The 14,255-nt window shown below is 37.7% G+C and overlaps 1 pseudogene; it reads left to right on the forward strand.

Moving 5' to 3' along the window:
• Positions 1-7,471: 7,471 nt before the first annotated feature.
• On the forward strand, positions 7,472-9,001 carry LOC128627320 (COP9 signalosome complex subunit 5-like; annotated as a pseudogene).
• Positions 9,002-14,255: the final 5,254 nt, after the last annotated feature.

The following is a 14,255-nucleotide window of genomic DNA, read 5'->3' on the forward strand; positions in this document are numbered from 1 at the left end:
GGACTTCTACTATTTCCTGTAGATTTCTTTGAACCTAATAATAAAAATATATGCATTGTGTATAGTAACCCAGAAAAAAGTATTTGTTTTTGCATAGTAAGTAGTAGCAGCATATTGTTATTATCATTATTTTATAGTACATACTATATTTTTTAGGTATTTTGCATTTAATCCTTTCAAGAGCCCTATTTTAATTTATATATTTCTGATAAGAAATTTAATCACAGAGGTATTAAGTTTCTCCCCTAGGGTCACACAGCTAGTAAATGATTTTCACAATAACTTTTAATTAGTAAGCCTGTGGAGCATACAGCATATAATATTAAGTCAAAAAACTGATTGAAAAGCAATAAATATGTTAGGATTTCATTCTTAGAAAACTGGTACAGATATATGATAAATTTATAAAAAGGCTATAAACCAAGATCTGAACAATGTTTACATCTATTAGATACAATAAATGTTATTTTTTATTTTTGTTAATATTTGAGTCTGGTTTATATTTTTAATATTGCTATATATCTTTATTTTCAAATGTTACAGTTAATATATCTTCGTCCACTGAACATTAAAGCACAGCAAAATAGAAAACAAGCCAATAAAATATACATAGAATATGAGAAGTACTATAATATAGAGACCCTCTATTACTCTTTTTTTTTCAGTATTTAAATACTCAAGAAAACTAAGTAAATTAAAATCTAGGTGATTAAACATTATAAATAATCTTGATTTAAAACCTGTGTTTGTGTCTGTGTGTGTGGAAATTTGTTTCTTACAACCGTCTGAAATGCAGACGATACTGCAAAAATTACTTCTTTAGCTACAGAGGATATTATAAGTTATATTACCAACAACTTAGAGATGAAAATTGAACTTTGATTCAAAATTGAGGCTAGCATTTCCCACTGCAATGTTTTGCTTATTTTGTTTTATTTTACCATCAACTTTTGTTGTAATGTAACAAAATTTTGCTCAAAGTGGGATGTATTGTAATAGTACATTAATATATTTTGATTTTGAGTGGAGAATAGTTTCCTAAGGAATTTGGGTGTTACTGGCTAGTCTTTTGGGAATCATTGAAGTTTAGGGTTATTTATTACTATTAGTCAAAGAAATATGTCGGCATCATTTGTTTCAGAAAGAATGCCTGGTCAACAGTAGTGGAATCAACCAAAGTAAAGGAGAGCGAGGCAGCAAGAATACCACACAGATAATGAAAACAGCAATAGTTAAACAGCAGATGGGATGTTCTGGGTCTATAAAGAAGATGAAGAAGAACATGGGATGACAAAAGAGCATTACGATGCTCAGAGATCCAAGATGAAGGGAAGAGGTAGATGGGGATATCATAGCTATAGTTCCCAGGAGGCTGTTCTGTCATTAAAGGAGGGTTTTGATTTAAACAGTTTGACAATCAGTCTCTATCATATAGGTTAGATTTTCCCAGTGAAGGAAGAAAATAAGAGAACCTAAAAACATGATGCCTACTTTTTCTATAAATGTTTTTCTTTTGAAAAATGTTTACTGTAATTTTAGGTGTGTACCATTGTTTTTCTCAAGAGCTTTCCTCTTTATTTCCAGAACCCTGATCAAAAAAGAGTTGCTAGTACTAACTCATTTATATACTCAATCAACATCTATTCAATATTCTCCCATAACACTGTATGATTCTAAAATGGCCATATTTAATTTTGATTTGGGGTTTAGAGTTATTTGAGTTGGTGTCTGTTTACGTTTTTCTTTTCTCAGAGTAGGCCTTGGTTACTACCTTATGTGTTACATTTACTAAATAAGATTTCAGAAAATGACTTAAGGTTTAAACCCCATTATAGAAGTGTGTGCATGTGTGTGTGTGTGCATTTTAGTAACACATAGTTAATTATGAAGAACTGAAATAATAGAAGTATAGGTGTTACAAACCAGAGTGAAATAAATAAGAGGATATTTATATATTATTTTAAAAATATGCAAATTGAGAAATAGTTTAGGATTTAAACTAAATTTTTTTTAAATATTTTATTTATCTATTTTTCAAGAGAGGGGAGGGGAAGGAGAAAGAGAATTCAAAATAGCCAGGGCCTTAAACTAAATTTTTAAGTTGAAATTCAAAGTGGATAATTAAAGCTATATGTACTTATCTAAAATTATTCAGAAATGTCAACAGTGTAAGATTTTATTTATATAACTGTGTTGATAACTTATTGTTGTAACTGAATGGGGTTCAATAAAAGCATTTTTTACTGATTGGCACAATCACAGCTCAGAAGAGGTTGAATAAGCATGAATAAGCAGGTAAGTTGTACATCATTTGAAAGATTTAATTGACATCTAATTAACACTGAGGAATTATATACTTTTGCAGAATAGAAAACACTATTGAGTGATAAATGGGAGAAATTAATATTAATAACAGGGACATGTGGTTATTAAAATAGATTGAAGTCAAACAACTGTTAAAAGGAGCATCAGATGTCTCAATAACTGGACTGTCCAGGGTGGGGTGTGTTTTATGAGTTGAGGTTAAGGGAACTCACCAACACTCTCACACGGAGGCATGATTAAAAGGTATAATGTACTGTGCCTTCTAGTCATTTGTGGAATAATAAGCAGAAAAAAATCAGAGTCCATTGTCTACTACATACATTTCTTTATTGTCTTTTAGTCTGATAAGGGTAAGAGTAAATCAAAATTTACATATATCTTTCTTAACAGCTCAGGATTTTCAGTTCAATTTTTAGTCTAGCCTCATTTTCTAACAAGGGTGAAATTCACAACAGTCTTGTTTCTTTCAGAGTTTTCTTCTTTATTTTTATCTCCATTTCTATTTTTAAGTCGGTGCCTGGCCTATACTTTGAGCTTACAATCGAATGTGTCTCCCTTTTCTAAGTGCTTCTCCATCAATGCTCAGTCTTTCTAGTGCCTTTACATTGGTGGCCCATTACGACCTTCAAATAAGCATTGCATTTGCTACCATTTATTTAACTAATACATAATATTTACAGTCTCTGATATGTGCCTTGAGCTGTGCTAACCACTTCACAAGTATTTACCCATGTGATTGTCAAAAGAAAGAAAGGAAGAAAGAAAGAAAGAAAGGAAGGAAGGAAGGAAGGAAGGAAGGAAGGAAGGAAGGAAGGAAGGAAGGAAGGAAGGAAGGAAGAAAGAAAGAAAGAAAGAAAGAAAGAAAGAAAGAAAGAAAGAAAGAAAGAAAGAAAGAAAGAAAGAAAGAGGAGAAACTTTTTGAGGGAGAGGAGTAGTAGTGCAATCATTGCATTTTAACAATGAGCTAAAGGAAGACTGGAAATTTGCCAAGTGTCCAACAGCTAGTAAATAGAATTAAATCTCAATTTTTCTGACTCTAGAAATTATGCCCTTTACCTGGATACTCTGTTTACTTCCACATCAACACCTATTCCTTAGGTGCCCAAAATTAATTCCTTCTGAGTCCCAGATTTCACTTATAATCTTTAAAACGAGCAAAATGGAAGAGTATTAATCCATACAAAAATGATAGAAAAAGAACTATTTTTTAAAAAGGCTCAGGGTTTTAAACTTCATCAAATTTCTAGCCTGCACCTTAATTTGTTAATCTAGGGCACTGTTTTATAGGTACATTTGAATTCAACTCAATTTTTGCAAAAAAAATACTCAGTACCCTCAAATAATTTGGGTATATTTTGTGACAATATTTATAAACCTCCACTTAATGAAAACAAAACTTTTCAGTCTACTGAAAATAAAAGGTCTTATTGAAAGTAAAAATGAATGAATTATGGGAGAGACTTAAATATTTCCAATATATTAGCACATTCTTTTTTTAAAAAATAAGCTTTCATTCCAGTGACTGGATAAACACAAATCATTTATATAAAGATAATATGCACATACAATATATATGTAGTCATCATTGTTATATCCATTGCTGCAATGCTTACTGTTATTAAAAATGTTTAACCAGGGTGGTCTGGTGCAGGTCAGTATCAATACATCGGATGTAGTTGTGTGATCCCCTTTCCTGCAGCAGCTGCTGGGCTCTGAAATCCAGAGAAGCCTTTGCTGCCGCATCAGACAATAGCTTTGTGACAGATGTTCTGTGTTCAATTGAAAGAGCAGAGATGAAAATAACAGTCTTTCCATGCTTGTGAGACCACAGCTGAAAATGAGCAGTTGTCCTCCTTCCAGACAACTGCTATCAAACTCAGAGAACCTTGAAATAATTTGCAGCCCGCCCTGTGCTAGAATGAGGCCCACATAGTCCTTGAGGCTGCCAAGCTCCACACTATTGAAACACAAAGCTGGGCCATTTTCCTTTCCTGAAAATTCTGCTGTTAAAACCAATGACTGTACAACTGATGATAAAATCTACCTCAGTGACTTCGCTCATTTTCTATTATTAAGTATTTTTTGTTATGTAAGGAATATGTTTTCTTTGTGGATACATTTTTAAAATAAATAATAATGGCAAAATAGAAGCCATTCATAATCCTATCTAATAGAAATAACCATTTCTAATATTGTGGTGTTTATCTTTCCCATATGCTCACAAATGCATACACACACACACAAACACACACACATAATTTTTAGGTAAACAAAAATATAAGCTTACCTTCAGTTTTATAACTTTCCCTTTGACTTAATACTACTTAATAAAAATGTTTCCATGTCAACCGAGAGCAGAGAAAAACTTCCTCTCTTTTCTCCTAATTCTCCTGGAATAATCAAATTGACATGGCACAGATTAACAGAAGAATATAGCCACATTGAATTGTGTATGGACATAAAATGCTTTGCTAAAGAATATAGGACCCCAGGACAAATCAGGTGGTTGAGGCTTATATACCACCTTGTGATAAGGAGAAAGGGGCTTAGTAATTTGGGACTTCAAAAGGCAGGAAGGCAATTCATATGGATAAAATGTTTGGTAAATAAATGTTTGCTGAGCCACCTTCAACAATGGGATGGACACAGAGAAGACTTTGATGAAAGGAGCTTGTTATGTTCCTATCACGCACTAGTTCAAATTAAACATAGTTATCTGTGATGCTATTTCCCTTCTTAGAGCAGATCCTCTACTGAAATTCTTTTAGGCCGTTAGGCAGGAGTTCAAAGGATCCTCCTGAGTCTCGTCTTTATTAAAATAACCAGCTTAACATAATCATTTTCCCAAAAAGGCATATATTGAGGTGGTAATTCTGTTCCTTCTCATCAGTACACATACCTCCACTTTTACCAGGAGTAAGAAACTTTTTCTGTGAAGGACAAGATAAATATTTTAGCCTTTGATGGCCAAATGACCTCTGTCACAACTGTCCAGCTCTGACACTGTAGCTGAAAGGAGCCAGGTAGGTAAACAGGAGTGGCTGTGTTGCAATACTACTTTATGAACAAAAGCAGGAAGTATGCCAGAATTGACCTGCAGGTAACAGTTACCAATCTTTGACCTGCACTATTCTTTTAAAAGGCATCATTTTCTGTGACCTGGCTATATTATGGCTTATTTAAGCCTTTTGCTCCCATAGGGTATTCCATGGGCTTTCAATTTTTTGTTATGATTAAAAGTCCTGCACTGCCAAGGATCCCACAGCAAGTGTTCCTCCCAGTACATTGACTAGTATGCCTGGGGGGCAGCTTTCCTGTCAGTTAGGAGCTATCCCAGCCTCCCTGGACCTCTAGGTCTCCTTCTTAGCCAGAAGGCTTCTGCAGACTTTAGATTTCATCCACACTGTTTTCTCAAAGTGTCCCATTTCATAAGAGAATGAAGCATACATACAAGATAGCCTTTAACAGGTGTGCTGTTTTATTATGGTCATATTGGCATGTTATTTTTCAGGCATTTAAAAAAAGTTTTAGCATTTGGATGGTTCTTTTGAAACTGGAGGGCGACCCAATTGAGGCCCACCCTGCCTGTCACTGCTCAGCCAAAAGGCAGAGACAGGGATCTGATTATAATCGAATTAAGCTCTATGTGGTTTATTTCTCATGTTTTCACATTTTCTAAATTCTAAGAAAGGGAGGGAGAGGGACTCAGCCATTTGTCATTCTGCCCTTCCTGCAAGGCCTGTCCATTTATTTTTTCAGGATATGTTGATATTCTAATGCCATTTAAAGTACATTACGTGAAATGAACTCAGCTTCTGCCTCTCTGCATTAGAAACGGTGAACAAAGGATTATCATGAAGCAGTTTTATTTCCGCCCCCTCATTTCTAACTCACATTATTCTCTTTAGAACTTGCTAATGAATAGAAATGTTTAGGCTTTGTTTTCCTTTCTTTTATGTATGCTTTATTGGATTTTGCCATTTGATTATCTACGTCAGGAGACTCTGAATTTTAACTGAGATTCTTTTGTGATTTTGAGTTTATGGTTAGTGTTTTTGTTTGTTTCTGATTCCGGTATTTTTGTTGTTGTCGTTAAAGTTGATGCATTGTACAGAGATTTAAGATGTGCTTAACTAACAGCCCCAAATGCTGAATATAGCCTAATCCAGTAGAGACAACGATAAAACAAAAACAGTTTCATCTGAAACAGAACAGGACTGTTCTGTGTCAAACCTTGTCAAGGTAGATGCATCGCTGTGGTGATGGATGCGTGGTGATGGAGGAAAGGTCAGGAAATGTTATGGCACTTATTTCCTCTCTCGCATCATGTGGATTAAGGGACAGTGTCCCAAGATGACAGAACAATAAATGGAGATTTACGTCTGTTACTTACAATGATAAAGATAAACAAAAAAATACCTATCCATAAAATTCCCAAGAGGGTAAGGATTAGTCAGAGAATACAAACTAAATTCCTCAAATTAAAAGTGCTAGTAAGTTTGTTGCAGGTGTGTCTGATGAGATGGCTGGGGAGAGGAGAGGGACCCTGTGGCGGCTGTGGAGAGCCTGTGGTCTCCAGAAAAGGAAGGGGTTGGAAAAAAAAACAGCGGAGGTGGCAGGACTGAAACTGCAGCACCGCGAGCAACAGATTTCCATGCCCGCAGTAAAGGGTAAACAGACCAGCATGACAGGGTCACGTTGCCGCTGCAGCGCAGCCGTAGGATGCTTGATGCACGATGCAGCAGGAGGAAACTTTCACAGAGTTTGTCTGGGCTGGAGAGGTCACAGGGACATGTGTCCTGTGGAGGTTAACACAGCAGTAGGAGAAGGCTCTCGAATGGAGCATGCGCCAGGCTAGTGAAATGATTGGACAGAGGGAAAGTCCTCCCAATTTGCTTCCAGAGTGCATGGAATTTGGGGGCTAAAGATTTAAATGAAGGGCAGGCAGAGTCTTGAACCTTCAGTGGCCTCTCACTGGCCTAGTCAGGGGCTGGCTCACAAAAAGCTGAGTCCTATGTGCTGAGCCTCACCCCGGGAACAGGTGCCTTGGCAGTGGCCCATGGGACACTGCAGCTCCGCATTGCATGGAAGGTCCCAGACCACGTCTTACTCTGTCTGCATCTGAGATCAGCACACGGACTCAAGGATGGACTGCTCGCTGGCCCTGGGGGCTCCAGCAGCTTCAGGTGCTGGGACGTACAAAGGGAACCCCCGCATGACCCGCTACAGCAGTCAGGCAGCCCTGAGCCCTAACATGAGAAGCTGCAGGGAAGCAATGGCAGCACAGGCCCCACAAGCATGCGCTCTAGGAAGGGAGCCTGCAGCCAGAGAGCAGTCCACGCAGCACCCTTGGTCTCTAGAAAAGCAGATAAGGGTGGAGCTGGATTTCCGGACGCTGCTCTGGTTCTACTGGCAGCTGGGCTCTTTCTGTGTTTTGCAGAAGAGATTGACCTGGAGTCAGGGAGCTTCCTGATCTCCCAAACTGGGCAACGTTTTAATAAAGACCTTTTTCCTTCCCCACTAACTTTTGTTTTATGCTTGTGTTCAGTGACAGATGGCCAAATCCCACTGTGCTCCATAACAACTTGATACTGCTTGACATTAAAAATCAAAAAGTTGAGGTAGTAGCCTATTATTGAGGATTATAGCAGTAACCAACCTAATCATTAAAACTGAGTTGAGAGGTTTTAAAAGTCTAGCACGAGTTTGCACCTGTGGTGCCCAGGGTCTAAACTTGGTGAGATGCAGTAGCATCTTGATTGTGTAGGTAACAGCTTCTCCAGTTCCTGGTGATGGAGGTGGTGTGGCCTAGATGACCTTGGAATTGGCCAACAACATACAGGAGGCCCACAGTATTGAAGAAGACTACAAGTACAATGAGAAACAGCAGCAAGAAATCCTGGTGGTGAGAGCCTGGACGAAGGATCACCATTGTTTTAAGTACTGCCAATCTCAGTATTGACTCTACAGAAAATGCTGATACATACCAGATCGGGAGGCAACTTGGAAGTGATGGCTCAATGCTGGGAAAAGTAGATAGTGAGACAATGATCATTATAGAGAGTTGCTTTGCCTATAGAGGGTAAGAACCCGAGTAAAGGCTCAGACTGATGTATATGAGCACATGGCCACATGTACAGAAAATGCCTAATTGGCCACCTTGCAAATACAATTGGTTAGCTATGGCTGCTGGCTTTCTGGAATTAGTGTTACTTACTACTCCACAGTGTTCAATCAGCAGTTCCAGGAGCTATTATTAGCAGTGGAGACTGACCCAACAAGAACAGTATTAACACGGAAAACGAATTTTGGTGCCTTCAGGACATACCCAAAGGGCTACGAACCTCCCACTGAAGGACCTTCTGAGTACTAGACTTTCCCACTTAACAAAATAAAAGTCTATGCTATAATGCAAATAATATTATGTCTTAGATATTTCATATTTTGAGTTCTCTTTGGATAGTAAATTGCTTGAGCTTTTATGGAATAAATACTGGGAGGGGATAAGCTCATTCCTCTAGCTTGCTTACTAATGCAGACAGTACCATAGCTTATGTTTTTGATTTTTCTGAAAATTAGGACAGTTAGAGAAGCCCAGCTGGGACAAAGGAGTTTCATGTTGGGTTTAGAAATACATGACCAGAAGTTAGAACACAACCTTGCTAAAGCTACCTGAGACAACAGTAAAAATACATGAGACGCTATCCACGGATTGATTTCTCAGGTTATTAAGGATAACCTGTTTAAACAAATTAACATACCTTTTAAAAATATATTTTATTAATTATGCTATTATAGTTGTCCCATTTTCCATCCTTCATTCCTCTCCACCCTGCAAACCCTCTCCCACTCACATTCCACCCTTTAGTTCATGTCCATGTGTCTTAAGTTCTTTAGCATTTACATTTCCCATACTATTCTTGCCCTCCCCCTGTCTATTTTCTACGTACCACCTATGCTACTTATTCTCTGTACCTTTTCCCCCTTCTTCCTCCTCCCACCCCCTGTTGCTAACCCTCCATGTGATCTTCATTTCTATGGTTCTGCTCCTGATCTAGGTATCCTCTTAGTTTGCTTTTGTTTTAGGTGTGGTTCTTAATAACTGGGTTTGCTGTCCTTTCTCTGTTCATCTTTTTTATCTTCTTTTTCTTAGGTAAGTCCCTTTAACATTTCATATAATAAGGGCTTGGTGATTATCTTCTTTTTCTTAGGTAAGTCCCTTTAACATTTCATATAATAAGGGCTTGGTGATGATGAACTGCTTTAACTTGACCTTATCTGAGAAGCACTTTATCTGCCCTTCCATTCTAAATGAAAACTTTGCTGGATAGAACAATCTTGGATGTAGGTCCTTGCCTTTCATGACTTGAAATATCTCTTTCCAGCCCCTTCTTGTCTGTAAGGTCTTTTTTGAGAAATCAGCTGACAGTCAGATGGGCACTCCTTTGTAGGTGACTGTCTCCTTATCTCTTGCTGCTTCTAGGATTCTCTCCCTTCATTTTAATCTTGGCTAATGCAATTATGATGTCCCTTGGTGTGTTCCTCCTTGGGTCCACCTTCTTTGGGACTCTCAGAGCTTGCTATACTTCCTGGAAGTCTATTTCCTTTGCCAGATTGGGGAAGTTCTCCTTTATTATTTGTTCAAATAAGTTTTCCACTTGTTGCTGTTCCTCTTCCCCTTCTGATGCCCCTATAATTAGGATGTTGGAATGTTTAAAGATGTCCTGGAGGTTCCTAAGCCTCTCCTCATTTTTTTGAATTCTTGTTTCTTCATTCTTTCTGTTTGGTTGTTTGTTTCTTCCTTCTGGTCCACTCCATTGATTTGAGTCCCAGTTTTCTTCCCATCACTATTGGTTCCCTGTGCATTTTCCTTCATGTCACTTAGCATAGCCTTCATTTTTTCACCTAATTTGAGAACAAATTCAACCAATTCTGTGAACATCCTGATCACCAGTACTTTGAACTGTGCACCTGATATGTTGGTTATCTCTTGGTTGCTTAGTTTTACTATTTCTGGAGCTTTGATCTGTTCTTCTGTTTTGGCCATTTTTTTTGTCTTGTTGTGCCTGTTATGTACAAAAGAGAGGAGCCTTAGGGCAGGGAAACCCACATGGCTGGGTTGTGATGCTGTATGTGGGGGTGGGGTCCAAGAGGGAACAATGATGCTTGCTCTGCTCTTTGTGGGATCTCAGTCCCCTCTGCCACTTCCCACAAGCAAACTGGGCCCTTCTGGTGCAGGTTCCCAGGCTGGTGGGCTTGTGTATGTTCTAGGACCCTGTGGGTCTCTGCAAAAAACTCTCCTGTGTGGCTGGGGATCTCTCCCTGCACGTCAACCCCCACAGGTGTTTTCATTCTGTATTTTGAGACTTTATTTTTCCGAGCTGGGGCCCTGGGTTGGAAGTCTGTCTCACTCCCCAGTCATCTGCATGTGAATGTGGGACCACCCAGTCAGCTAGCCTTGCTTCACACTTGCCCCTCACTGGGTCTGCCTGTTGCCATTCCGCACCCAGGGTCTTCCAACTGCTGCCTGAGTGCCCAGGGTCTGCCTGGTGCCGTCCTGCACACCCTCGGTGCCTTGTGTGCCTGGTGTCACCGATTCCTGTGCCACAACCCCTGTCTGCTTAGCCACCCAAATCTGCCCTGTCTACGGGTCTAGATGAACGTTTCTATTATAGCACATTGGCTGTCCGACTTCCAGACAGTTCAATTTTCTGTCATTTCTGGTTGTTATTTTGTTTCTAAATTTTTGTTGTCCTTATTTTGGTTCTGCGAGGAGGCACAGTGTGCCTACCTACGCCTCCCTCTTGGCTGGAAGTCCAAATTAATGTATCTTAAACAATCACTAAATAGCAATTTTGCCTGAAAGCCAGTATGAGAAAAATACTCAAGGAACACTTTAAAACCAGTTACCAAAAATCTGATTAGAAGTATTAGGTGCTCTGAAGTGTCCTGAGCACTGATATCCTGTAATAAAACTCTTTAAAGAAATTGAAGTGGTTCTTGTTGGACTGGAACTAAAAATGAGATAAGGGCGTACAGTGTCTTTCAATGTTCATTTAATATTATTATTTACCATCTGGGTCTTTTAAACATGAATTCGTATTATATTTCATTAACAATTAAAAAAGCATCCTGTTTAACATCAAGTGTTTCATTATGATGATTCTTTCTTTTTACTATTTATTTATGTAGAAGTACATAAAATGCAAAAATCATGTACATGTGTATGTGTATATAACAAAAGTGGCATGTGGGCATGTGTGTGTATATATATATATATATAAACAGTGAATTATTAAATTTTAAAAGCATGTACAAGTCATGAACATTATTATATCATATACAAAGAAGTATTTCCAATTTGCTAAGAAATTTTAATGAATAAAATCTGGGATACTAGTCCTGGCTGGTGTGGCTCAGTGGATTGAGCACCGGCCTGTGAATCAAAGGGTTACTGGTCCAATTTCCAGTCAGGGCACATGCCTGGGTTGTGGTCCAGGTTCTCCAGTGAGGGTGCGTGAGAGGCAACCACATATCAATGTTTCTTTCCCTCTTTCTCCTGCCCCTCTCTCTGAAAATAAAAAAAAATAAAAAATATTTTTTTAAAAATTGAGGATACTAGATGGATAAATAAAGTAATAAGAAGCAAAGCTAAGAAGCAAAAAACTAGTAATTCATATTTCAGAGCAAATTTCAGGTTGGTCTCTAACCAATTTATATTTGCTTCTATGAGATTTTAGAAGCCAAAGTAGACTGCCAAAATATAAGTAAGCACAACATAGACTCTATTTTAGATAAGTATTTGAGATGACAGGCAGATTTTACATTTACTTTTAAAATGATTAAAAGCATTAGGGATTTCATTTCACCGCTTGGAATTTAAGTTTTTTATTTAATTTTTTAAAAAATTTTATCACTTTATAACCTAATGGAGAAATTTTAGAAATTTTATTTGAATATTGGGGTCACATGTATTGAACTCTTTTCCAAATATAGTTGTTTCTCAGCTTGGAGAAGTAACCACATCACAGAAAATTGCATTATATTTATCCTTAATTGGCCTTAGGTTAACTGCTTTGGGAGGAGAGGAGGAGAAAGATATTAAGGATTTATCAATTCCAAAAGTGGAGTAGTCATTTGAATGCTAGTGTTATCACATTTGCATATCACCTTGGGATATATCTTCTCCCAGTGCCTCAGGTGTAAGTTAATGAAAACGATCAAATTTAAGGTTTTGCAACACAAGGGCAATCAGCAACATCTTAAAGCTATAGTAAACTGCAGTAGAACTATTATAAGGAGGCTGCACACCATCCTGATGTGAGCTCTTGTTCCTGCATCTGTCATTGATGAGTGAGCTGTCACAGGCTGCAAGGTGCGAAAGGGCACAAAGTTTGATTTTATTGTTAGTTAACATATCACAAAGGCAATAGATGCTAAAATTCCTTTTTAATTATACTTTTGTGTTTTATAAGTTTTGATAAATTTTGGGTATTAACCCCTTATCAGATGGACTGCTAAATATGTTCTTCCATTCAGTGGGTTGTCTTTTCATATTGTTGATGGCTTACTTTGCTGTGCAAAATCTTTTTAGTTTTAGTCCTATATTTATTTTTTGTGTGTGTTTCCCTTGCCTGAGGAGATATATCAGAAAAAAATATTGCTATGAGCAATATCAAAATATTACTGCCTATGTTTTCTTTTAAGATTTTTTTGTTTTTAGTCCAACATTTAAGTCTTTAATCAATTTTGAATTTTTTCTTGTGTGTGGCATAAGAAGGTAGTCTAATATCATCTTTCTGCACATACTTGTCTAGTGTTCCCTTATACCCTTCATTGACTGAACTATCTTTAGCCCATGTTTTTCCTTTCTCTGTCAAATATCTAACCAAAAAAACCCTCAAACAATCCAACTGAAAAAATGGGAAAAAGTCCTGAATAGACATTTCTCCAAAGATACAGATGGCCAATAGACACATGAAAAGATACTCAACATCACTAATCACCAGAGAAGTGCAATTTAAAATGACAATGAAATATCACCTCACAGCTGTCAGAATGGCCTTAATTAATAAATCAACAAACAAGTGCTGGTGAAGATGTGGAGAAAGGGGAACCATTTTGCACTGCTTGTGGGAATGCAGACTGGTACAGCCATTGTGGAAAGTGGTATGGAGATATTTCAACAAATTAAAAATAGAATGGCCTTATGACCTAGCAATTCCATTTCTGGAAATACATCTGAAGAAACCCTAAAACTCATTCAAAAGAATGTATACACCCTGTTTTATTGCAGAATTATTTACAATCACCAAGGCATGGAAGCAGACCAAGTGTCCATGAATACGTGAGTGGATTAAAAAAACAAACTGTGGTACATCTACCCGGTGGAATACTATGTAGAAGAAAAAAGGAATCCTTACCCTTTGCAACAGCATGGATGGAACTGGAGAGCATTATGCTAAGTGAAATAAGCCAGCCAGTGAAAGACAAATACCATGTGATTTCACACATAGGTGGAATCTAATAAACAAACTGAACTAATAAGAAAAATAGAGACAGATTCAGAGAGGGGGAGAAACATTGAGGTGAGGGAAACATTGATTGGTTGCCCCCTGTACATACCCTGAACAGGGACCAAATCTGTAACCTAGGAATGTGCCCTGACCAGGAATTGAACTTGTGACATTTCCATGCATAGAATAACACTCCATCCAACCGACCCCCACCAGACAAGTCCAAACCTTTTTTTTTTAAATTTTGAATATAAGGCATCACACAATAAGCCATCTTGGCAACTTTTACTAGTACAACAAAGCAATAATATTAAGAATGCAGCAATAGCACTGAAAATGATAATTTTAAGGTGTGCATTGATTTTTAGGGCCTATTGAATTTTAAACACTGAAATTGCTAGTGCCTAAAGCACT

The sequence above is a fragment of the Artibeus jamaicensis genome, unplaced genomic scaffold, assembly GCF_021234435.1.
Source record: "Artibeus jamaicensis isolate MK-2021 breed Jamaican fruit bat unplaced genomic scaffold, CSHL_Jam_final contig_384, whole genome shotgun sequence".
In the NCBI taxonomy this organism is placed as follows: domain Eukaryota; kingdom Metazoa; phylum Chordata; class Mammalia; order Chiroptera; family Phyllostomidae; genus Artibeus; species Artibeus jamaicensis.